Source organism: Pezoporus wallicus, unplaced genomic scaffold, assembly GCF_028554395.1.
Source record: "Pezoporus wallicus isolate ANWC-B61680 ecotype Strahan unplaced genomic scaffold, APGP_CSIRO_Pwel_v1 contig_6464, whole genome shotgun sequence".
NCBI lineage: Eukaryota > Metazoa > Chordata > Aves > Psittaciformes > Psittacidae > Pezoporus > Pezoporus wallicus.
The window spans coordinates 4,099,756-4,126,683 of NW_026642130.1; the positions used below are offsets into that span (position 1 = coordinate 4,099,756).

The window sequence follows — 26,928 nt, forward strand, 5'->3', positions numbered from 1 at the left end:
TCCTCAAGCCAAGCACTACCTCATGTTATTTTGCAAGGGGCACAGAAAAATGAAGAAAATTAGAACATTCGGAACCACAGGAATAAACTCCTTATTGTTAGAGTTCACAGTTGGAGTTTAGTCATCATAAATGCACTTTCATACCTGTGTTCATAGAGCAGCACCTAAAAGGCCTCTAGAACAGGCAAACAGCAACACAGACCTTATCTGAACAGAAATCCATGCAGATCCTAAATTACTTCTTCCTTAAGAGCATTTTTACCAAGTCCTTAAGTTTCATTCACATTTTCTATGCTTTTTATTTCCTTGTTTTCTCATTAAAGGAAATATAAAACCAAGAAACATCAACCTATTCCATTTTGACCACCTGTGGAAACGAAATCTGTGAAAAGCGTGTAATTCAGGAGTCAGATAAGATAAATTCAGTGCACTAATTTTTAGTTTCTCATGTTTCACAGTGAGGCAGAAGTCCAGGTACCACCACATCAGCACGGCCACAGGGTTGGACACTTATCAAAGCGGTTGCCTTCAGGGGTCTCCTGAGATCAGGCTTTTCCTCAGGAAGAGCTCCACATCTTCACAGGAAGCAGCAAGGCCAGGGGAAAAACCTCATTTCAGCATCGACCCCAAGGAAAACCAGGAATATGGAGGGACTTAAGAATTTTAAGGGAAAGCAAACATAAAACTAGTCCCAGTTTTCCCCACAGATACAAACAAACAAACAAAAAGACATTCAGGAATAGTTTAAAGTTTTATACCAGTTAAAAAAAAATCCACACGAACTTGTTCACTCATCACCCTGAATAAAAAAGGGCAAACTTTCCCTACTCCGTGAAGCTATTCTTGGCCACTGTGAGCTAAAAGCAGGGAGGGCAGTTTAAAGGGGGCAAATACAATTAATGTTCCCGCTTTTGCCATATTTCTGGGCCCAGGGGACAAATCAGGAAACTTTATGTCAGCAGGAATGTGAACAATAAAGGCAAAGTGGGTTGCATGTTAAAAAACCATTTCACTCCCTTTTTATTTTTTCTTTATTTTATTTTTTTGCCCAGCAGTATGATGTGTTAACAATTTTGTTGGTTTAACAGTTCACACTTCCAGCACATTTATCCATTGGCACATGGGGGTTTTATGCATTTAACAGTTTTCTTCATTAAAGTGGGTTCCACTGTGTCTTAAAAATTGTTTTCCTTAGACTGCGTGTTTGTTATTTTATATGGTGTGACTGAGAAGCAGGCCAAAATTTGGCCTTGGAAAATGCACACTGCGGAGAGGAACCCAGTGCAAGCAGCAGGATTAGCCTCCCTCAAAGCCCAAGCACATATTCTTCTAAGGTCTGCTGATTGCACTTTGAAGCTTTCTCCCCTAATTGCTGGAAGATTCTTAATTTGTCCTGAGCTTGGGGGAATCAGTCACAGATGTGAGTGCTGCTATCAAAATCCTTTCTGTGCAGCTCTTTTGCACACTGTCGTTGGGACGGACTTCATCCCCTTCCGCAGTGCCCTCAAACCACCTGTTTTTCACTAAAACAGTGCCAGCATTTTAATGTTTTTTAATTATTTATTTTGAAGGGAGAGCAGGGGTTGGGGGAAGGGAGAGAGCGGCTGTTATTTCTACAGAAGCAGGACTGGTTCTTACAGGCACAGGAGACATCCAGGTGTTTTCATAGCAAGCCCTGTGCAGGGCCCTTTTGGAGTCGAACTAGATTCCTGTTTGCCAAACTACACTTTCAAGAGGTGTCAGATATCGAGAACCTGTTTCAAACGCCAAGCCAAGCAACGGAGGGGAAAAAAAAAACAACGAGAGGGAGGAAGGGAAGAAGGGGGACGTGGGGAAAAAAGGAAAAGGGGAAAATGTTCCTCCTTGAAGAAAAAGGCAGTTGTTCCAACTTGGCCGTTTCTTTTTAAAATGATTAGTTAAGCAGTGCATAAAAACAGTTAAGTCTGCTCTGCATTGCTCATAGCCTTGGCAGGCCCTGTCCTTCCCCACGTTAGAGGAATTTCTGTGAACCACCGCTGCACAGGAGAAGGGAGGGGAATTGTATCACTGTGACCTAAGGCAACCCAGCTTGTAAGGTTAACCATAATTTTTTAAACTAACATGACCTCTGTTAACCCCTCCACTCCAATCTTAAAGAAAAAGAAGGAGAGAAACATGTTTACAAAGCCACTAGAAGGAGAAAGGGAGTCGGCAAGAGGCTGTAAGTCTTGCTCCTCTCTCCCTTCCATCCCCACATCTATCCCCCACCGGCTCCATTTTCCCCATATATCCCCATCAGTAGCTGGTGTTTACTGAGTCTCGATGCAGCATGTCTAGGGACTTTGCTTTTTCTAATGAGTCACGGAATCATAAAATTAAGCCATTCTGGGAAGCCAAAAAAAAATTTGGTTCCATGTGTGCAATTGGGGCTTTGCAGGAATGTTCATGTCTGGATGTCTGAGTCACATGCTCTCATGGTAAACGTGATACATCCTCTTTTTAATGACACCATTGGTTTCCTTTGTTTATTTTGTTTCCCTCTACTCATCCCTCTCTGCTTATTCTGCAGAAGAATGCAGGCCATTTCCTCCAGCTGGAATACCAGGTAAGCCCACCTCAGGCACCCTTTGCCCTTCCCTCTTCTATAATTGTCTTAAATCAAGTAACCAAAGCCAGTGCCAGCACGGCCATGGGCCAGCTGGAGGTGGCATGAGGCCATGGTATATGGTGTAGTCAGCTTTTGTGTCAACATTTGGATGCTGAGTTCATCTTAACCAGAATGTGCCAAGCTCAGAGGAATGTGAGTCTGCCTCAGAAAATATATGTGCAAAAAACAGTCCCCACAAAGACACTGGTTCAGGGAGGGCTCTTACTTATTTCTGGGTCTCAAATTTTTCCTTATGGCTTGCTCCTACCTACGTTCATTTCTGATCACTCAGAAACAGATGTGACATGGGGAAAAAGGGTGTAGGTACAATATGTAGATATGTGACTTCTTCTCCCACTGATGGACAAGCTGCAAATACTGCCTAACTGCTCTTAAATACCCCCCTCCTCCATGCTCCACCAATTTGTGTGGTAAGCACAAGCCCCTGATTTTATGTGGGACTGCAATTAAGCCATTCTTAAAACATCTTTTCTTTGAAACAGAGTCTTCTTCCCTGCTCAAACAAGCATAAACAAAGATGTCTGCTTATATATTTGTAATTAGTAAGCATGGAAAATCTACCAATTAAGTAAAGTTAACGTACAATATAAGAAGCAAGAGGCCAGATTCAAAACTGGTATGAGCTGGCAGAGGTGCAAGTCTTCATAGAAAAATGGCCTGAACTACCATTCATCTAATATGTAGTACAGTCCTCCATCCTAAAATGAGCTCATGTACAATTAATTGTTTATATACATATATATTTGCAGTCCTGTTTGGGTTCAGTGAGCATGGGAAACACCAGATTTACCACAGACTGCTCACCAGCAAATGTGCTGAGCTCAGCTTTCTGCATACCCATTTTTGGGGCAGTATAAATACAGCAGAGGGTGAAATGGCTACTGTAGCTGTCTATTCTGGTGGCCCCTAAATGGCCCCTATAGTCCACGTGAAGACAGACACCTATTTCCAACTGAGTATCCAGTTCCAGCACCTGTCCCAGATGGTGCTTTCTGCAATTAACTCCATCTACACTAAGTAGAGAGACCTGCATCCTTAATGAAGGCACTCAAACAATTTATACTCTCCTCACCTAGTAATTACAGTCAGTGATATGAGAGGGAAGTGCAGTCTGAGAGCCTGCTTTTTAGCCAGGTGGAAATAGTCTGTAAATCACTCTACTGGTAGCAAACACCTCAGAGAAAGGACTGGGTTTTAGGTGTGATCACAGTATCTTGAAGTATGAGGACCCATGGGCTTCAAGGAAGGAAGGTGGATTGCAAAGGTCCTGGAAATACCATCATTATGCTTCTTCTGTGTCTGCCCAGATGGTCCCATACTGGATGGATGAACAACCTGAAAGCAGCTGTCGCTAGATATAGAGCAACCAGCTGGGAGAGCATTTTCACCTTTGCCAAGTCCTGAGCTGTATCTTGGAAATTGTTTGGGTGAATAATAGTTGGCCTAAACCCTGCTGGGACTCTTCTAATAGTTTAGCAGTACAACCAGTCAAGCTTTAGTGAAGAGACAGGCCTTAATACAGAAGTAGCATATCAGGCCACGGGCAAAATTTCTCAGTAGGTCCCACTGGACCACCTTGTAAGACAGTTCCAAGGATGGAGGTCCACACTGCTCATCTGTACTTGCATGTCAACAACTCTTTTCATTTACCATGTGCTTATGATTTAACTGTCTGATTTATGGAAGAAAAGAAAATAAAACATTAGAGACATATTTCTAATATTTCCTAAAGGAAGAAGGGAAACTGCTGATGGAGAAGAGCAAACTCATCTTACGCTGAGGATACCAGATCCTCTAAAAAGGCATCACTGGCACATGTATTTGTGCAAGTCTTTCTATTCCCGCCCTTCCTCCAAACTGCCTTTTTCTATGCTAAAGCTGTTTGGAAAATACTGTAATTCTGATAGCTCAAAAATGGTGTCTCAAAGTTTGAATCTTTATTCCTTTTACAAATAACCAAATTAGTAACTTTTCTAATCATTCAACTAGGTGACATCTAAGATCTACTAACAATATTGATTTAAAGTGGTCTTCTGCAGTGGGGAGTTGACTTCAGCATCTTGATGATGAGCCACAAGGTATTGTCTGAGGCACCTATGTTAACAGACAAAAGAGTACTTGAGACTATCTGATGCAGTTAATGGAATGAATACATCAGCATCTATCTGACTATGGCTCCCCAGTCTCCTTAAAAACAAAAGTTCTGGTAATGACGTTTCATCCAGGTCTACCCATATTTGAACAGGTTTTCAAACTTTCATTTTTAGCTATTCCAAAACACTGTTCACATTCTTGTCCTATAGTTTGTAGGCTTTGTGTAAACTGGCAACTGAATGAAGGGAAGTGATGTGCACCAAGCAAGGGGCTGGAAGAGCTGAGAACAGAATTTGGTGTCAGATTTCCATTCCTAGGTCACATCCTTTACCATGCTGCCTTCCGCCTTCTAATTTTCTTCTAAAATTTCTACTTAATTGAGTCTTGCTTCTTGACATCATCTCTTGAGAAGGTTTTCTAAGCCAGAACTGAGAGCAGCTCATGTAAGATTAATTTGGTCTTAAAACTATTGCTGTAATGAAAAAAAGTCTTCTTTTCCTCCCTGGACTGGAACACCTTGAGATTACATCAGAGTCATAAGGGAAATAAGGAAGAACCTGAGTCATCTTTCCTCATCCTCTCATTTTCTGTTTTTCTGGATAATGAGTTGCAGGCCTGATGATTTAGGTGAAACATCCAATACGATCAAGAATATGTTGGTATTCTCCTGCTTACTCCCCAGGCTTCAAATTGGTGAGCAAAGAGCACTATCACTTATTCTAGGTGTTGAATTGGATTGGTACTGCATGTGCACATTTTGTAATTTCTTGTATTCACTAAAATGACATAAAACAAGATTTAGGTAACTTTAAAAGTACCCAAAACATTATCTATTTGAAAATGTAAGGGATTTTCTAAAGTTGCTGAAATAATTTTAAATTCCTAATACAATTTTAAATGGCCTCCTGTAATCCCTGCAAAACCAGACCACAGATACCAGTAACCGGGCATCTGAAATTATGGCTTGCATTGAGGCAGATTTTAATTTTCCCCAGTGTCTTCCCTCTCTTCACAGGAATGTTGAACAGACCTTAAAGAACTTTAATGAAATATTTGGATACCAGTGTGATGGATGTCACAGAAGGGACTACAAGAGTGTGAAGTATTCACTATCTGGCCTAGAAATAAATAGAACCTGATGTTATATATAGAATCATAGAATAGTTAAGGTTGGAAAGGACCTTAAGATCATCTAGTTCCAACTCCCCTGCCATGGGCAGGGACACCTTACGCTAAATCATATCACCCAAGGCCTCGTCCAACCTGGTCTTGAACACCACTGGGGATGGAGCATTCATAACCTCCCTGGGCAACCCATTCCAGTGCCTCACCACCCTAACAGGAAAGAATTTCCATCTTATATCCAATCTAAACTTCCACTGTTTAAGTTTTAACCCGTTACCCCTTGTCCTATCGCTACAATCCCTGATGAAGAGTCCCTCTCCAGCATCCCTATAGGCCCCCTTCAGATACTGGAAGGCTGCTAGGAGGTCTCCATGCAGCCTTCTCCTCTCCAGGCTGAACAGCCCCAACTTCCTCAGCCTGTCTTCATACAGGAGGTGCTCCAGTCCCCTGATCATCTTCGTGGCCCTTCTCTGGACTTGTTCCAACAGTTCCATGTCATTTTTATGTTGAGGACACCAGAACTGCACACAATACTCCAGGTGAGGTCTCACAAGAGCAGAGTAGAGGGGCAGGATCACCTCCTTTGCCCTGCTGGTCACACTCCTTTTGATGCAGCCCAGAATACGGTTGGCTTTCTGGGCTGCAAGCACACACTGAAGCCGGCCCATGTTCATTTTCTCATCAACCAACACCCCCAAGTCATTCTCCACAGGGCTGCTCTGAATCTTTTCTCTGCCCAACCTGTAGCTATGCCTGGGATTGCTCCAACCCAGGTGTAGGACACTTGGCATGGTTAAACTTCATAAGGTTAGCATCAGCCCACCTCACAAGTGTGTCAAGGTCCCTCTGGATGGCATTCCTTCTCTCCAGCGTATCAACCGAACCACACAGCTTGGTGCCATCGGCAAACTTGCTGAGGGCGCACTCAATCCCACTGTCCATGTCAGCGACGAAGATGTTAAACAAGACCAGTCTCAACACCGATCCCTGAGGGACACCACTCATTACTGGTCTCCAGCCGGACATTGAGCCATTGACCACAACTCTTTGTGTGCAGCCATACAGCCAGTTCTTTTTCCACTAAGTGGTCCATCCATCAAATTGATGTCTCTCCAATTTAGAGACAAGGATGTCATGTGGGACAGTGTCGAACGCTTTACACAAGCCCAGGTAGATGACATCAACTGCTCTACCCCTGTCCATCAGTTCCGTAGCCCCATCATAGAAGGCCACCAAATTGGTCAGGCAGGATTTCCCCTTAGTGAAGCCGTGCTGGCTGTCACCAAGCACCTTGTTGATTTTCATTGCCTTAGCATGCCACCCAGGAGAATCTGCTCCAAGATTTTGCCAGGCACAGAGGTGAGACTGACTGGTCTGTAATTCCCCGGCTCATCCATTTTCCCCTTCTTGAAAATGGGGGTTATATTTCCCTTTTTCCAGTCATCAGGAACTTCACCTTGACTGCCAGGATTTCTCAAATATGATGGCCAGTGGCTTCTCAACTTCATTCACCAGCTCCTTCAGGACCTGCGGATGGATCTCATCAGGACCCATGGACTAGTGCACATTCAGATTTTTAAGATGGTCTTGAACCAGTTCCTCTCCTACAGTGGGTGCAAGGTCTTCATTCTCACAGTCCCTGCATCTGCCTTCCAAGACCTGGGTGGTTTTGTCAGAGCCTTTGGCAGTGAAGACCGAGGCAAAGAAGTCATTCAGAACATCAGCCTTCTCCAAATCCTGTGTACCTAGTTCTCCTGAGAGCTTCCTGAGGGGGCCTACATTCTCCCTAGTCTGTTTTTTATTTGCTATGTACTTGTAGAATCCCTTCCTGTTATCTTTAATACCTCTAAGTTTAATTCTAACTGGGCCTTAGCTTTCCTAACCTGGTCCCTAGCTTCCCGGACAACATCCCTGTACTCTTCCCATGCCACCTGTCCTTGCTTCCACTTATTATAAGCCTCTTTTTTCATTTGAAGTTTCCTCAGGAGCTCCTTATCCATCCAAAGAGGTCTCCCGGCCCTCCTGCTGCACTTCCTTCTGGTTGGGATGCAACACTCCTGAGCTTGCAGCAGGTGATCCTTGAATATCAACCAACAGTCTTGGGCCTCTCTGCCCTCTAGGGCTGTATCCCATGGAACCTTCCGAAGCAGGTTCCTGAAGAGGCCAAAGTCTGCTCTTTTGAAGTCCAGGGCAGGGAGCTTGCTGCACGCTCTTCTCACTGTCCTGAGGATCTCAAATTCGAGCATCTCGTGATCGCTGCATCCAAGGCTGCCCTGGAGCATCACATTTCCAATGACCCCTTCCCTGTTGGTGAGCACAAGGTCAAGCATGGCACCTCTCCTTGTCGGCTCCTCTATTACTTGCAGAAGGAAGTTGTCTTCTACACAATCAAGGAACCTCCTGGATTGCTTGTGCCGGGCCGTACCGTCATTCCAACAGATGTCAGGGTGGTTGAAGTCACCCATGAGAACAAGGGCCTGTGAGCGTGAGGCTTTTCCTATCTGTCTATGGAGTGCTTCATCTGCAGGTTCTCCTTGATCAGGCGGTCTGTAACAGATCCCCACAGTAATGTCTCCCATAGCTGTTTTCCCTTTAACCCTGATCCACAAACTCTCTGTGGACTGTTCACCTGTCCCCAGACAGAGTTCCATACTCTCCAGCCTATCCCTAACATAAAGGGCAGCTCCCCCTCCCCGCCTGCCAGGCCTGTCTTTTCTGAAGAGCCTGTAACCTTCCATTCCAACACTCCAGTCATAGAAGCCATCCCACCATGTTTCTGTGATGCCTATTATATCATATCCCTGTAGACGTGCACACATCTCTAATTCCTCTTGTTTGCTCCCCATGCTACGGGCATTTGTATAGAGACATCTGAGTCGAGCTCCAAATGAAGCTGGCTCATTGGCTGGAGCGGCTGGAATATATCTACATTGCTCCGAACTTTTATTATAGGTACTGGCAACTGTCTGGGTGTGTTGGGATGGAATGATGCCCCCCTCCCCCAACACATCTAGTTTAAAGCCTCCTTGACCAGTCTGGCAAACCTCCTACCAAAACTGCTCTTTCCCTTCTTTAGACCAGCTCCACCAGCCCCCAGTCGACCTGGCCTACAAACTTGGGTCCTGTGCTCAAGACACCCAAACCCCTCACTATGACACCACCCTTTTAACCATTTATTAACCTGGCCAATCCTCCCAGCTTTTTTTAGATCCTCCCCTGTATCCTGGAGAATTGATGAAAAGACATTCTGAGCTCCAGAGCCCCTAACCACCTCCCCCAGGGCTCTGTAGTCCTTCTTTATGTTCCCCAGGCTACTACTATCTATATCCCTAGCACCCACATGTATCACCAGGAGTGGGTTATAGTCCATGGGACTTACTAGAGCAGGCAGCCTCTGCCACATCCCTGATCCATGCCCCCGGTAGGCAACACACCTCCCTTGAGATGGGGTCAGGCCGACAGACGAGTGCTTCTGTCCCTTTCATTGTAGAGTCCCCTACTACTACGACCTTTTTCCTGGCAGCACCAGTAGAGATCTTCTTTACCAGTGCATCAGCCAGCGGTTTCTGACTCGAGTGCGTTTCCTCTTTAGCCCCCTGCAGGACAGCAAAGTGGTTCTGCGTGGGGACAGGGGATTTAGGGGGAAGCCCCTTGCTTTTGGTTGTCCTTTTCCTTCTTTTTTTTTCCTTTTTTCAAAGGAAACCAATCAGTAGTCACATCCAAAGCACACTGAATAAATCAGCGACAATTATACCCATTATAGAACTTCGTTTTCCATAGAGGGAAACTACTACACATAGAGCCTTCTATGTGTAGTGGAGGAAAACTACTACACATAGAGCCTTCTACAGACACCATTAGCCTTCTTCACCCCAGTCACCCCCACCTTTTCAGGTTGCCACTCTTATCTCAAAGCCTGCAGCTCCATCCCACTGTACTCCACACAGCTTTTCTCCAAGTCTTGCAAGCCCTCCTTCCAGTCTCTTCCTTCATTATCCTTGGCAGGATCCTCACCATCAAATTAAGGTGAATTACTGTGAGGCTGCTTCTTTCACCTGCATTCTGTATGGTACTAGGATGGTGAGTATTTAAAGCATAACAATTACAACTTTTCAGCTCTTCCACAAGTCACTGAAATGGACTCCAAGTGGGAGGTGCAACTGGTGAGAAATTTGTGGTCTTCCATAGTAGCTCTGGGCTGCATTATGGTCAGTGTATAGGCACTGGAAAAAACAAGTGCGTCAATCCCAATAAACTTTTACTGAACAGCTGTGCAGCCCCCAGATGAGATTTTCAGTGACATTTACTAAACCATTTATTTTCACCAGAACTACTAAAGCCAAACTGACTTCAGGCCATCCAAGTCCTCCCAACCCAAATCTTTGCTGCTTAGACCAAGTCTAATAGAGGTTAGACAAATATATGAGTTTTTTTCCAAGACAGTATAACCAGAGATGTTATGCATACAACTGAGGGCAGCCTATTGTGTTAGAGCATTTCAATCAAAATAAACTCAATTGGCTGATATTTCTATTTGAGTTTGATTTGAATCATACTTCATACTGCTGGAACATAATTCTTAATTTTAAATCTGAAATTTATCCACAGACATAAGAAAAGTTGAGGTCAGGTGTCATGCTGAGGCTGGAAAGAAGTCCAGTGGGAAGCTGTCCAGCAGACGTGCTGGATGACACTGGGTATAAGAGGCAATCCAGATCTCTGTGTCTACCTGTATTAAGGAGAACATTATTATTTTTCTCATATTTCTTATATGTCTTTTCTTTCAAAATTCTGATTTCTGAAGCAGAAATTGTCTCTTTCAGTGTGTCACCCTGTGAACACAGAGAGTTTCCAATCCTGTTTGCGGTCCCAATAAGCTGCTGTTAAAGAACTGGGAATAATAAAAATTCCCACTAAATTAAGTGGTAGCAGGAGGAAGCAACCCCTATGGAAAACTAATAAAAATCAGGCTCTGATTCATCAGAAAAGAACTCCAATTTATGAAAAATGCAAAGGAAGGACATTGAGCTCCCCCCTGCCCCAGAAAGACAAGTGGCAAAACTAAACAATTTCAGTTCACATTCAACAGAAGCAAAGAAATAAATCTGCATACCAGCTAATGTGATTCCTCTGAATGAATCTGAGCCCAACAGTAGCATATAGGCAGAAGCCTACATCCAAAAATAGAAACCTCTTGGAATGCACAGCTCATCTGGACAGGATTAGAGACGCTCCCTGAACATTTAGTGACTGACATGTCAGAAAAGAATTGAACCAATTTAAAGCAGTCCTGGAACGTCCCAAACACAGTAGCTCTGAAAACAATGGGATAAGAAGGAATTCACTGTCCACTGTAACATAAAGCAACTGCTTTGGGCAACAATATCTGTGGCATTAATGACTGCAACACTATCTTTGGGTAACTGAAGACATTTTTAGAAACTGTGGCTAGCCCATGGTACAATAATAAAATTGTACCCAACTGAGGCTTTTTTCACTGGTTTCAGTTTCAAGGTTGATTAGCCAGATTTGCTTCAGACTTGTTTTTTGGTCACCCTGAAGCAGACCAATGCATAGCATGTTGACTGTTAGTGAGGTTTGCTGTAGCGAAATTAGAGTTTTCTTTCAGTGGGGTAGCTGGAGGGGAAAGGAGACAGAATTGTCAAGAGTTGAGTAGTTTAAGTAAAAAAGCTCCTGAAATAGTCACTAAAAAATGTTGGTATCAAGATTTAAATACTGGGGTAGACCAAAGTAGCCAGTTATTGTAAAGCATCATAGAATTTGCCTTCTTTCCGAGGCATAATGCAAGCTCACCACCCAGATCCTAGATGACATGTACCAGGGAAAGTGCTTGAAGGACCAGGACTGCACAACCTGGTAGAGAAATGTTGTTCTATCAGTGTTATCTTTCAGAAATTATCTTCTGTTTAAGTAGAGTCACAGAATCATTTAGTGGTTTAGGTTGTAAGGGACCTTAAAGAACATCTAGTTCCATCTAGGGACTTTTCTTATGATATAAGTATTATTTCAACAAGGTGTTATTTGGCAACTGTGTATCAACATGAAATAATGAATTTCAAGACCTCTGTCCTCCAGCCTGTGCCTCCAGGTGAAAGGCAAGCATCATCAACTTATTTTTGAAAGGAACAACGCGCACAGAAACCACATCAGTACTTAGGTCACGTGGAAATGAATGCAGAATAAATACTTAGAAAGAACAGATTAAAAAACCTGGGATGTATTTGATCCTAAGAGGTAAAATGTTTCAGATCATATCAAGTGGCCAAGCTGAGGTTTTAAGCCTCCACCTCCACACTACTGGAGAGTTTACAACCACTCTACCCCAACCCCAATTAAAATCTGTCCAGATTTATCTTGGTCCCTGGTATTTTTAGATTATATGCTCTTACCAACATGTCTTTGAAATGGATGTTGAGCAGAGTTACTCCTGCCTCATGTCAAAGCAACAAAGATGCATCCCCTTGCTCTTTTAAGCTTGTTTTGCTTAGGCTGTGGACAAGGAACGAAAGGCAGTGGGACCAAGAGTGTAGCATGATAAAAAGAACATCTAGAGTTTTCATAATGGGGATTAAGGATGACCATAGACTTTTTTAAAGGGATAAAATTAATTTCATTAGTAAAAGGGGTGAGAGCTGCCACATTTCAGACACCAAAAAGAAAAGAAAACTGAAATGCAAGGCAGCACTCTGTGTGAGCCTTCATCTCAAAAATGGGGCTTGGATCTAGGTACCTTCAGCGGTAGTAACAATCTTCCAGCCTTGGAGCTACTAGGCTACAAAATGTCATAAATAATGCCATGAGAGTTTTCCTCAGACAAAAACAATCCTTTCTTAGAAAAAAGGGTTCACTCAGACATAGTGAGTCATTGTCTGTGTGACAATCTGCACATTGAGGGTTTTTTTTAACTATTTCAACCAAAATTTACAGCAAATTAGAGGGTTTAGATGTATTAAATCCTTGTAATTTTTGAAAATAAAAATAGGTGGCTAAGTGAAGAAGGAAAGGTCCCTTCATTCTCCCAAAGAAGAAAAGACTGCATTGAGAGCCCAGCTTTTATTAGATACCTGAGACTCCATGTAAAGGACGGTAGACATGGAAGTGCCAACTGTGCAAAGGCTTCTGCCAGCACTACTGGCTTAGAAGACATTGAAAAACCTGCATCCCACATCGCTGTTTTGTTGTAGTATGGATTCTCTGATGCCTATTGCAGGATTAGTTCACCTGCATCCTCAGTGTAATCGAGTTTAAAAGTCAGCTGACATGAAATACAAATCCTTTGGAAACCAGGCTTAACGGTTACAGGTGCTTTTAGAGTGACTAGTCTTGATGCAAATAATCGGGCAAATAAATGATAGTTATTCTTCCTAAAATGTTTTCAGAAATTCCAAAAAAGATCATCAAATATGCAGCAGATAGGAATAATATCTTCAAAACGAGCAAGATGCTTTTCAAAGCATGTATTTCAATTACTGAACTCAATTACGGGGGTAAATGCCACAGCTGGTCTTACACTATTGACCCAAATACCCTCAAAGTATACAAATGTCAACATAGTTCCACTGAATCACTGTGAGACTTTTAAGATACATATAAGTCTCTGATAAACCAGATAAAGCAGCCACAGTAAACACAAGAGATCATTACAAAGACATTCCAGCTTTGAGTAATCTCTTCCTCCCTACCATGAACAAGAGGTCACTAGACATCTCTACAAAAGTTTTAATGCATCATTTCTCTCATAGAAGAAAGTCAGCCACCTCAGGCTTTAATTATTTAATTATACATAACATTATTTGACAAACAGTTGGGATATTTTAAATGCAAAAATTTCAGAAGAGATGTTTTTATCTTCTTATTCTTTGTAGTCAGCTTAGAACTCAGAGTGGGAAAAATATAACCTTCATCAGAGACTGCAGGTTTGATGTAAATGACTAGTGCAATGGATTATTTGTTACAGTTTTGGTCAATGCTCAAAGATCTTCCATCATTAGTGGATAATCTCTCAGACATACACTCAACAGGGAACATATTCATCTTGTCAAAAAACTGTGTTCTGGTATTGGTTTTGAGAAGGAGATTAAGTTTCCCAATTGCTAGTACATCCTCTAGTATCCCAGTCCCAATATGTCTTCAGATGACCAGGCCCTACACTGCTTAGCTCGCAATATATGCTTTTTTGCCCAAAATATGGCCCTCCAGAGACAGTCTCATCTTGGGACTTTCCATGTAACCTCCGCTCTAAGATTCACATGAGCAACTGTTTGTTTTAAGATGAATCATGCCATGTTTTTACGGTTTCTGACACTTAAAAATATTTTGTTTCCTCCTGGTGGTGAAGTCAGCCACTTACTATTATTAAACATCATGTTGGATTATTCCCCCTCTTGGGTGATGATCTCAGTGAAGCCCTTCATGAATCCAACTTTACACTTTCAGATCTTACATAGATGCTACTGGTATGTCTCCTGTTTGTAATATCCCTGGTTACCAGCTACAGTTGAAAGTCTATGCTAATATGTTAGATTTGCTTGTCCTCTCTCGCTGATTCCAGCCTTGTGGTTTATGGGTTGCCTTTGTGGTTTGCTAAAGGTCAGGCCCTGGATGGCTCTAAATTTTCTTAAGTGGAATTCAAACACCACAGATGAGTATCTGTTCAAACTAGTTGTCTTGAGTGGTATGGATTCACATTTGGTTACTTGTGTTTAGGATTGGTGCCTCTCAAATTCTTTGAGGTGATGATCAGATATAGGTGCCCCTACCTCCTGGTGCACTGTCCATCTACCATCTTTTGTGCAGATCTCAAGTGTCTCTCAAATTTCAGGCTCATGGTAGACCCCAAGTTGCATTTCAAATTGTGCAGCCCCCATCCCCACTGCTTCCCCAAGCTGATGCCAAGTTGCTGATCCCTGCCTTTGGCTTGACTCAATAGCTGTAATTCTCACTCTTTTTCTCTGGCTTGCAGGCAGAGACTGCATCAGCCATAATTCAAAATTGCGAACAGATGACTAGATTACTTACTTGAACTGTACTCAATCATTACATCACCCTTGTACTGAAAATCACAGCACTGGCTCCCCATATGATTTTGCATCCACTTTAGGGTTTGGCTCCAGAGCTACTGGACTTACTCACTTGCTCAGGCTTACCTAAAAGAGCTGCTTGTGCCTTGTAGACATCCTCAGACTCTGAGATCAGTCGCTGCCGATTTATTGATCATTCCAACAGTCTGAGTAAAAACTGCTGGTGCTGAAGGCTTGGCTCCTCCAAAAGTATTTTGTGGAAAACCCTACAACCTTCATCCAAGGAGGAGGAGGGAAAAGAGGGGGAAATAAATCTGTTAAACTGTCCAAATACAAAGAGAAAACATTTTCTTTAAGCTGACAACAGCTTGGCGTCAGCAAAGGGAGAGCTCAGATTTTGTTTTTTTTTTTCTTTCATGAAACCCTGTAGGTGTAATCTTTGCATTCAGAAATTTTCCTGACTCAGGAATAGCTCTGGTTGCTAGACAGGGTGCAGATAAGAGCAGTGAGGAGCTGCAAGACCATGGCATGCCTGGCATGGCTTCTGCCTCCCCATGGCAGCCAGCCATGGGTGGAATGCTCAGGTCTTCTAAGCATCCCCAACACAGCCAATGCTTAGTGCTGGGCAGTTTTTACAGTGATCAAAACACTGTTGGAGGTGCTGATCTTTCCCACCACGGAGCCAGCACTGGCTGATTTACTTAATTCGTCCCCCTGTCCATCAGCAGCTCCTTCACTGCTATTCACCCTGTGGTTTTCAGTGCTGGCCATGAATCCTGTCTGCCCTTCTCACCCTCATGATGATGTTTGGAAGTGAAGTCTGAGCTGTGTTGAGCAACATGTTTCCTCTCCCTCTGCAAAAAAAACACATTAGGACAAGCTCAATGTCATGCAAACCATGAGTCAGGGTGCCAGTGAGGGCTTTCCAGCACCGTCATCGATGCACAATCATCCCTGATGCAACAAGGGAGCATTACTGCCCACTCTATACCGAGTGAAAATACCCCATGAAATGTTGCAAGTAGGCAGGCTGAGCCTCATTTCAAAAGAAGAAACATCCACATAATGAAAGCCAGCATTTATGATTAATTGGCCCCTTGCTAAGAGGGCTCACTAGCTGTGTCAAAGTCTGTGTTCGCAGGCACAGAGAAAGAGACAATTTCTCTATCCACGAGTCAGGTCAGTTTAGGCCAACTGGTCAGTGTCTTATATGGTCATCTCTTACTGTCAGAGTCACATGCCATAAATCCTACAACTTAAGGGCTACTAAATTCAATAAAATAAAATGAAATAAAATAGACTATAATGAACTAAAATAGAATAAAATTAACTAAACTAAACTAATAAAAAAAAATAAACCCAAACAAATAAACAAAAATCAAAAAAAACCCCTACAAAATAACAAATGTGGAACAGATTATTTTGATGGTCAGATCCAAAAACATGCCCTAACCTTTTCTTTCCATCTTCTCAGCCCAAAAGAGGTGTCTGTCAGTTTTGCAGTTGCAGTCAAGATCTTCTCTTTAGAAAAGATTGCAAACAGTATTTCTGTACACCATCAAATTCAGGAAGGGACACTGACATCCTGAAGAAGGACTTCACTGACTGTGTGTAGCAACTCAGGCCAAACCCAGACATTTCCTCTTGAAGCTGGACAATGTTATACTTTTCTCTAGTATTTTAGATGTAAAAGGAGGAACCAAGCATACCTCCTGAGATGGAAACAGCTTCAAAGGGAGAAACAGCACACAAATGGGAGAGGTGGCCACCTACCATCTTTCCTGATCCTTGTGAGCAGCATACAGCTGACAGCCATGGGACATGTACCCATATATCAGAGAGCCAAGGGAGACCTTTGGCACTAGTTCACAGGCAGGGGATAGTGGTGGCTTCCTAGCTATCATGTCACCACCTCCTGGAGACAGCTTGGCTTGGTCCTTGATTGAGTCAGTGGCAGCTACTTCAGCACCCTTTGCTTCTTCTCAGGTAGGGTTTTGGGTCTTACCAGCACCCTAAGGCAGCACATTGCAGCTTTGGCACAAGCCAGGTGAGTCTCTGAACCTCTAGGTTGACCACACTGTTATTAGCTCTTCCCTCTCCTAAACGCTGCCACATGCATTCCTGTATTGTCCCTTGAAGCTTTTGTAATCACTGTAGGGCTACAGGGAAGCTTCAGGAATAGCTTCATATGCTCAAGATGTCACACAATAAATGCCAGATGTTATTATCAAACAGAACTCATAGACACATGCAGGATTGGCAGAGGTGCCTAGCTTTAGGGAGGGCCCCAATACATGTGCTAGAAGTGTTTGGCTACAAGGCCCCAACTCTACTTAACAAACCCTGGCAAAAACTGTGATAGTATCTCAGCTCATCCAGGGAAAGGCAGGTTTCAAGTTAACTGCTTGGGGCTTGCTGTGAGCGTTCATGTGATCCCCAGCCCATCCAGATGTAGCTCTGTTCATTCCTACTCTACAGACGGCCAAAGCAATCCACTCCTTGTCATGTGTAATGAAAGGCAGGAAAGACAGAGGATTTTTGACATGTTTAAATATTATCCAAAACAAAGAAACAGCTCAAAAGCCAGGGATATATTTAAATAAATTAAAGCTGCCAGCAAAATCCTGTATTTGTTACAGTTCACTCCATTTCATCCTCAGAGCCATCCCTCTGCAAAACATGGCAGCTCCAGTAGTTTGGTGTCCAGATGTTCCCCATCATATGCTGTGTACTGCATCATGCTTTTTTTTCCTGATGTGACTCCTTAAAAACAGTGAACTGGTATTCCAGGACAACCTGAGTACACTTTTCCATAATGAGGGGTGACTGAAAAAACACTGTTGTTGACTTGGCCAGTGAAACACGGGCGTTTTTGTTCTTCTCTTCATCACTCTCTCTCCCTCTCTTTTTTAATTCTCCAGCTGGCTGGCAATCCAGCATCATCGACATCTTTTTGCATTTTATTCCTTAAGCCGTTCATATTATACACATTCCTGTTTTTAAAATACAGATTTTAGGAGTGATTTGATGTGGCTTGGAATAGTGACATGCTTACACATTTATAAAAAAATTCATTAACTTAGGAGGAGGAAAAGAAAAGATTTCATCTTCCCCCCCCCCCCTTCCTTTCCCTTGTCTTCATTTCCAGCATACAAAATTATTTTCTGGTCATGTAGGAACCACAATGTCAAAATGTGGTTGCCCCATAGGGAGGAAAAAAGACAGTTCATCCTCGCAGTTTTCAAGTCAGTTGTTAAGAAGTAGCTTTGGCAAATGCCTAAACCAAACTGATCTTGAGCTGCAATGTTTAAAGGCTATGTTAGCAGTTCTGCTTACTGTTATTGAGAACACCTCTTCTCACAGTCCCTAAATCTGCCAAATCATAAACAAAAGATGATGCTGTACAGTGCCTTTGTTCCAACCCTGTGAAATCCCAGTTCCAAGTTCTAGCTGCCAATGAGTCTTGTCTCTAGGCTCAGTCATTCTTGGACCTCTGGTCAGATCAGCAAAAAAAAAGTGCCAATTTGGAGACTGTCTTAGGAACACTGAAATACATAATTTATCTAAGCTTTAAGGTGATAACTTGATGCCCAGTCCACAGAGTTACTGGCTAAACGGCTAAACTCTCACTGAACTCAGCTGGAGTTTAGGCAGCAGAGAGGGAAATCTGTAAATAGAAGAGAGTTGCAATCTCCTGCGCTCTTACATAAAACTTTTGCACGACTTTCTTGCAAAATGTCATCCTACATCCCTCTACCATCTCTCTCCATGCGCTAAATTGTGCCTCATATGCAAATATGACAAAGGAGCATTTATGGGGGTTTTGGTTCTTTTTTTTTTTTTTTGTCTTTTTATGCAGGGACACTTTGCTAATTGGCCACTATCTAACTTGAGGGAAGAAAAGCCAAAAATAGAAGCCAAAAATATTCGGTCTGTTCAAATCATAATGTATGCAGACCTGTAGGAAAGATACCCCTCAAATGTGGGCCCATTTTCAGTAGCAGTGGTGAAAAAAACATTCCAAGTTGCTGGTTTCTATGTAAATGCTTTTAGCAGCTCGTCTTATTACCACTATATTAAGCTCTATTCTCTCACCACTACATACAAAGTAAGTATAAATTACTCCTCTTCCATAAGAGAGGAAATTGTTCTGATCTTGGAAGCAATGAGTGATAGAATCTTCTGCCGGTTCCTTGATATGAAAATAATTCTTTATTTCCAAGATAGTTCCATCTTCAGATAAAAAAAGCCCTGAGTTACAGATTTTTCCTTATAGAAATATTTGAATCTGACCAATATTTTTAATTAAGAGTATTTTATTCATTATGATGTAATTGTAAATCCCACAAGAGGTTAATATTTCTATCCAGAGTTATACCAACAATCCATAGGACAAAAAAGAAATGCCATCTGACTTTTTGTGTTATTTAGTATCATTTATTGGATTCCCTCTGTTTTTAACTTGTCATTACACTGGATTTAAAGAACAGTGAGGTAGAAAGTCAAAGTCACCACATTTCAATACCATGCTGCCTACAAGTCATGCGTGCAAGCTTATGAGGAAGGGAATTAAATCTGACTGCTCTGTCTCTCTGACATGAATTTCACACCGACATCAACTCAGAAGCCCAGGCAGACCATAACATTAATGAAACACTTGAGCAAATACTTCAGTTGAGATCTCAGGGTCTCTAGATCATCCTGGTTTTCCACGGACCTTATCACATGCTTCAATTCCTTAGCAAATAATACAGTATTGGTAAAATGTTCCTTTCCTCCTGCATAGCTATCAAAATCAAAGGGTGAAATATTAGTCTATACTGCAAGAGCTGGAAATTTTCAGATCCAGGCCTGAACAAATGTTTTACGTAAAGATCTGGTCTGCAACAGGCTAATTTGTTTTTAAAATGACAGGGATATTACATGAAATACAACTTGCATTCAAACAATATTAATGCTAAAAAGAACACAAAACAGTCTTAAAGTTTTAATTTTCATTCACTCACAAGACAGGATTTTCAGCAACCACTTAACAATAAAATATATAATTTAATATTCAGTATGTGTAATGATTTGAAGGTAACCTGAAGTAGCAGAATCTGTCATTCAGTAGCTTTGAGCCCCTCAAGCTAGTGGGGAGAATACACTGATTTACTCCCAACCAGGATCTGTGGTTGTCTCATGCTTGTCTTAGACTGTTCACAAGGTGACAGTCTAGCACTGTCAGATTTTAATATTTTGAACATATCAAAAATATAGAGTTGTTGGGTTTTGTTTTAGCCTAAAATTGCCTTTGAGATTTCTGTTTTTCAGTCCATCCAAAGATGACTTTGAAGATCACATGATGGGGAAAAATAAAGGACCAACTTTGATGAGGATAATACAGTCAAGCTATTAAGGACCATGGGTTGAATGATTCACATGCCCTGTAGTAGCTGTAACTAATAAAAACAATTAATAATACTAAAATCAACGAGTCAGAGATCCGGTCAATGGCTTGGTGACCTCACATATGAGCAGTCATTTACTGGGTTGATATTTTGGACTGACTGGAGAGGCTGAAAGAAGATTATTACTAGATTCTTGTAATTGTTTTATGAACCCCCTGGTGAATGCAAACAGGGACTAAATGAGAGCCTTTCTTACATCAGTTGACAATTAAAGCCTTGGCAAGCCAAACAGTAGTTTCTAATTTTTCAGCAATGAAGTTTAATGCTCAAGGCAGATCTCTTTCTTTTCACTATTTTGTCATGTTTTCTCCAGCTGGTAAACATGAGTCAGGAAACAAAGTCTTGGGGAGGGGAAAACTGGCTGCTAAGAAACAAGTTCACTCTAAAACAGGACTTCACCATGCACATAAATGTTAAGGAAAAATCAGTTCATGTTATTTGATGCTACCTCTGACTCTGCAGTGCAGCTGCTCCTGGAATGCAGTCACCATCAGAACGGCAGTCAAGTAACACCCCCAGCAGTAACTTTTTCTACCTGATTATCTCAGGTGTTTGCAGCTGCTGGAGCCTGGACTCCATTGTGGACCACACACCTAAAGGAAGAACTTCCTCATCCCACCTCACTTCTTTATTTCCAACAAATAGGAGCCCAGAATTGCTGTGGGAACTGCATATGCTTCATTCTTCTTCACCTTCCTCCAACTAATCAACTAAACCACTTAGCTTTTCTGATACGAAACGCTGAGTAACCTGGTCTTACCTCATCACTTACCCTTCTTTGAGGAGATCTCTTGAGGTGCCTTCCAGCTGGAATGATTCTATGCTCCTATGACATTAAGCTAATTTGGCTTGGATAGCCCTTTTGATGTCTTAGACTAGAGAATACAAAACCCATCATGAACTCCCAAATTGCTCTCTTTTTCTTCCTTTAACTGTTATACACCTTTCTGACATCATAATAGGAGAAATGAGCACTTAGGCAGCACCTGAAATAGGACAAGGTGGTGTCTTTGTGATATAGCCATAGCACTTCAAGGGGCATCTGTTTGCCAGAGAACTTAACAAACCTTCCTAGGTTCCCAAGGAACAGAGTCAGGTGCTTCTGAAAGGTTTCAGGGAAGGCGTTTGGCTTAAGGATGGCTCCTCAGCTGTTGGAGGAGTTTTCTCTCTCCGTTAATCGTAGAAGCAGTATGGAAAGAGCTGTTGGCTGACTTGGGAGACTGAAGTTGGATAGGGTCAATCCCCTACTTGATTAAGTATGCTGAAGTCCCTTCCCAAACATCATCTGCAGGAAGCAAGAAGCATTCAGAGTCAGGAGTGGGAGAACAAAATGAAAAAATATCTGGAAATGATGGAGAGACAGTGACAAGAAAAGATATGGGAGTATATAGATGAGAACCAGAGAGCAAGTGGTGAGGTTGCTTATCTTCTTGAATCAAGGGGAAAGTTTAGGAAGATTTCAGACTTTTTTTTTTTTAATTAGCTGCTCCAGACTCTTGAATGGTAGATGACATATTCTGAAGGAAATTTCGAAGAAGAGCAGAAACATTGAGACAGTTTGCACTTGCTAAGGTCTCCCAGATGAAGACAGATGTGGGGCTCTGCATCTTCTCCTGATCTGGTAAAGCTCATGTTTGTACCACTGTGTTAAGCACCAACACAGAAAATGGTCAAGAGTGTCTCAAGATAAAGTTCACACATGGGCAGGAAGCATGAGAGGGACTGGGAACAAGAGAGGGAGCAAAAACCAGACACAATGGGAGAAGAAGCCTGTAACAGGGCAGGTTTGACCTTCCACAAAAGAGGGAAGACCATCTAGGAGAGGATCAACTCCGGCTTCTCGTGTAGGTGCCAGATTTATAAAAACATCCTATTAAGGAAGAATGAAGTTTTAACTTCTTGTCACTCAGACAGCTCTGCCTCCAAAGGGAGAGGTAGGGTTTGTGTCTGTTAATTGTGTGGAGTTGCTCTGCTCTTTTATGGGGTTGAAAATGAGACGGATTAAGACGCTTTACCCCAGCATGCCTGTGGCACTCTTTGTCCTCCTCAGCAGGAATGCAAACTGGCTTGCAGGGAATTGGCAGGGAATGAGCATCTTTCTTGTCATTATGTTTGTAAGCAGAACTGCAACTGATACAAACTCCCCAAGGGTAAGGCAACCTGAGGCAGAGCTACAGGAGGAAAATGAAAGCAGAGACCTGTGAGGGAACTTTCCTGTTGCTTGTTAATTACAGGAGTTGAAGATAGTTTTTCACTGAATGCTGAGCTACCAAAGCAGACTGAAAAACCATTGCAAGGACTTCACCTGAAGCAAGTGTTGGGGCAGGACTAAGGGAAAGAAGCCCACTACAGTACTAACAAAGAGTTTATGCACCCACCATTTCATCATGTAATGTTCAAGTATTAACAAGTATCAAAACCACTGGTCAATTACAGCCTTTCCTCAGCTATGATCACTCCAAGAAGCATTCAGTTAGGCTGAGCCGAACAAAAGCCTTCATTCATTACAGCCCGGTAGGATGCAAGCAACTTCACAACTTGATAATCCCTTTCAGCCCTTATTAAATCAGCAACGCACTGCAGGTGGGAAGTCAGCCTGGAAAGGCGAGACAGTCCTTTATGCACTTTGCAATAAAGTATGGTTTTAGACACCAAAAGAAATTTCCAGGGCTTTCCCTGCCTGCCTTTTCTCCTGGGAGGTAGATTCCCAGTGTCCCACAGCAGGTTACAAGAGCATCGTGTTTGCATTATGCAGTGGTGATGATGTGTTTGTTCTTGGCACCGAGGGGCTCTGACTCCACAGAGCTCTAGCAATGACAGTGGAAATCTTTCAAGCCTTGAACTGGATTTGCTGCTTCCCCCTCCCCGTTGCAAATCAGACTCACAGTGCAGAATACAAGACTCTTTTGTGGAAAAAAAAAAAAAAAGGAAAAATGAAGAAAGAAACCCGCTGAGATTTGTTTTCCATCAAAAAGAATGGATTTACAGCCCTCAGGACATGGCCCTGCTTTTCAAACACAGGCCCCAAGCAGTGGTTGGATGCTCATATCAGAAGCTGGACATGTATAGGCTGACTTTATGTCCACATTTGTGGATTTGATGTTCCATTAATGAGCCCAACATATGGCAAAGGAGGAAGTGAACAGCCCGTGGTTGGTTTTTATTGACAGTGCAACTTTTCCCCAGTGTTGTGCAGCCCCTGGAGCCACCTACACAGTATTGCCAGCCCTGTCAGATGTGGCCAGATGTTCTACTGTTTGATCAAAATAAGGAAATTATTTTTAATGTAAGATATCATAATTTTAACTTAATTTTCCCCACAAAGATTTTCTAAGTTGATTCTACTTATCACCTTTTAGTCTTCTCTTCCTTAAAAGCCCTAAGAAAAATGAGCAGATTCTTTTAAAAACTAAAGTTTTAAAGGGAAATATTTCATTTGAAAAAAATCTCAAAAGGGTTTTTGACCTAAAGCCAGCATTTTTAGTGAGAAGGTTTCCATGGCTGGCTTTTACTTTTTTTTTTTTTTTTCCCTTAAAATAAAAGAAAATTCAGATTGAATTAAAAATTTCCATTCTGCTTCAAAAGCCAGTTCTTTTCTGTTGGGAAAATACTTTGATGCATTAAAATAAAAAGCCTTTTGAAAAACACCTGACTTCCATTTAGATGAAAACTACCCAGCTGAAAATCTTAGCCCCAAAAAGCATAAGATACTAAACCTGTATGCATTTTTCATTCACACTGGCAGGCAGCAATACCTTTTTCTTCCAAAATGCCTTCAGCTTTCTGCCTGTTTGCAGACTTTCCCACACGTGGATTTAAGTTTCAGGGTTCCTAATTTATATATATACATACACACATACATGTGTCTATGTATAAATAAAAGTGACTGTGGCTTCATATCCTCAGACTGTACGTAACTGTCTCCTCTCTTGTTTCTGGCCTTGATATTTAGGCCTTATTTGTATGGGGACATTGAGAAAAGTAGCTGGAACGAATTTGCCATGAAGTATCTTGGGGCCTACGAACAACTACATATGTTTAACCTTGAATTATTTGTCATCTTAGATCCAAAGAGGTAGCTCTGTCTGGAACAGAAGCAACCCTGTTTCTAAGTTGAAAAGGCACATTTGCACACCTTGTCAATGTACCGTGTTTAGTAAAGTTTATGTTTCATGAGGTAAATCAGGAAACAATGACATTTCAAAGTCCACAGAGATTTGAAGAAGTGCTCATGTACCCCAAAGCTCTTTTTCTCTGTCCTCACAACTTTATCAGCTGAAATCAGCTCATAGAGGATATTAACCTTTCCTGCAAACTTTGTAGTCACTGACATTTTAAGGGAATTTTGAAAGGATTCGGCTATAAAGCAATTGCTTTAGCTTTCTATTACAGTTGTATCCTGTTTTTTCCCAACCTTCAGATGTCATAAAAGAGAAGATAAAGCAAAAACATTACTCTCTTTTTAACAGTGACAAGCCAAGGTGAAACAACTTTTATGAGACTCGCACACCAGGGACCTTTTCTTTCGTTTTTCACACCAACCCAGGAAGGACACATGTGTCTGTATTCCCACTTTTGCCTTCAGCCTTTTAAAACAGAGCAATTTTGAAATCATCCTTTGCTTTTTGACCATGACTCAGATGTAGACAAGGTCAGTGAGGCAGAGGGAGAAGGAATCAAGTTGGAGGCCTATGTGGCTGTTGTCAAGAGTAGCTTGACTTACATCTGATGAGAGAAAAGTAATATTGAAAATACCAAGAATACCAAATAGGAAATGGAAATTGTGTGAGAATAACTAAAAGTCTACCAGCAAGTAAATTAATTGTGTGCAACTGTAGTTGCAAGACTGAGTGTCCTTCTCCAGTCTGAAATCCTCTCAGTGGGTTTCTGCCTCTAAGAACTAGAGGGCAACGTTCTTGCAGCTACCACCATGGCCCTGCTGTGTAACAGCTCCAACACAAACTGCAATGAGGTACGGCTTCACTGCAGCTCCAGTACCTGCTGGGAGGTTCTTACTTTCCTGGATCAGACCTTGCACATTTGTTGTTCATCTTAGAGGAAATAACTGTGTGAGGCTGTTGTGACATTGACTTCTAGTTTCATTTCCTCCATCTCTGATACTCGTGATAAGCAGAAGGGAACAAACTTTCCACTACTGCAATACTGCTGACTGTTGGTGCTGCTGAGCCTTGGAGAAATTCTGGTCAGAGTTTTTTAGCAGGAGCCTTTACATGTGATTTGCTCTCACATGTGCATAAATGAAGACATTGTCCCCAGCTGGTCTGAGCTGTAATGGTCAAACTGCTCCTCAAGCCCCACGTACAGCTCTCAAGTTGACATGGGAGCTGCTGCATAGTCCAGGTCAGTGGCCGGGGAGAAAGCAAACAGCACATGTTCTCCTACAGCATACAATAGTGGGATCAAACCTGTCAGTGAGCCCCTTCTCAAGCCACATGTTACTCTCAGATGTCCAAAGTCATTGAATCACAGAATATTTTGAGTTGTAAGGGACCTTTAAGGGTCATCTAGTCCAACCATTCCTGCAATGAGCAGGGCCATCTAGTCCAGCTATTCCTTCAATGAGCAGGGTCATCTTCAACTAGGTCGGGTTGCTCAAAGCGTCACCCAGCCTGGCCTTAAATGTTTCCAGATACTATGGTTGTGGTTCTCCTTTGTGTCATTTTGGCATCTGGATCAGTTGGGATGCCACAGTGTGAGATAGTCCCCCACCAACAAGTATTAGTCTTACTCCAGCCAGTGCAGGGGAAGACTCCATGAGTAGTTCAGACCTGATGCCCAGATTTTACTTGCTTACAACAGGGTGAGGTAAAAGTCATTTACAGATATGGTAGAGATTCGCCTAGCACAGAAACAGAGTAGTGCTGACTTCTTACAGATGCTGCTCATGTGATTTTAGGCTGCTTAGCAGATGATCATAAAATTAATTAATTAATTTTGGTTATCAGTTTGTTTGTTTTTTTTTTTTAATTGTATCTTGGAAATTGCACCTCTCCTGTTCTCAGCCAGCACCAGGTTTGTGCATCTGTTGCCTCAGAAAGGTGAGAGCTATTTCAATAGATGCTGAAAGGAAGCTTTAGACATTTCTGTTTGTCCTCAGAAGAGAAGCTACATTAATATTGACAAGGTCTTGTAAAAACCACAATGTATAGGGATTTGAGGTAGGGATTTTCTCAGTGTTTTGTTGCCTCAACTGTCATTCTGAGGCTTTCCTCAGGGAGCTTCGGACATTTTGCCCAATAAGGTTTAAAATTCTTTTGCTGCTGTTGGGAGTCTCTCACATGCCATTGCCCTAAGCTCTTTGCTTAGAGCACTGAGCCAGCTTGCTAGGAAAATGAAAGGCAGGTCCTACACTTTTGCTGTATTTCAAATGAAGAGGGACTGATTTTGTATCTATAAAATTTATCTCTGTTCCTCAGAAATAAATATTTCATTTTGTGTCAGATTTCATTTTTGTGTGAGATTGAAGGGGTACACATATAAGTACATTCTGCAAAAAAAGAAAAAATGATATTCAGCCATTCCTTGGCTGAATAGTTGGGGGATAACTCCT

At 42.1% G+C, this 26,928-nt stretch overlaps 1 long non-coding RNA gene across 2 annotated transcripts; it reads right to left on the reverse strand.

Moving 5' to 3' along the window:
• Positions 1 to 791: 791 nt before the first annotated feature.
• LOC130609014 (uncharacterized) lies at positions 792 to 23,247 on the reverse strand. Of its 2 annotated transcripts, none has more exons than XR_008974695.1 (4): positions 22,792 to 23,247; positions 15,701 to 15,761; positions 15,034 to 15,180; positions 792 to 1,513 (listed from the first exon to the last, which is right to left on the reverse strand). It is a non-coding gene; the product is annotated as an uncharacterized LOC130609014 (long non-coding RNA). The 2 variants fall into 2 exon arrangements; XR_008974696.1 differs by lacking the exon at positions 22,792 to 23,247 and adding an exon at positions 20,806 to 20,958.
• Positions 23,248 to 26,928: the final 3,681 nt, after the last annotated feature.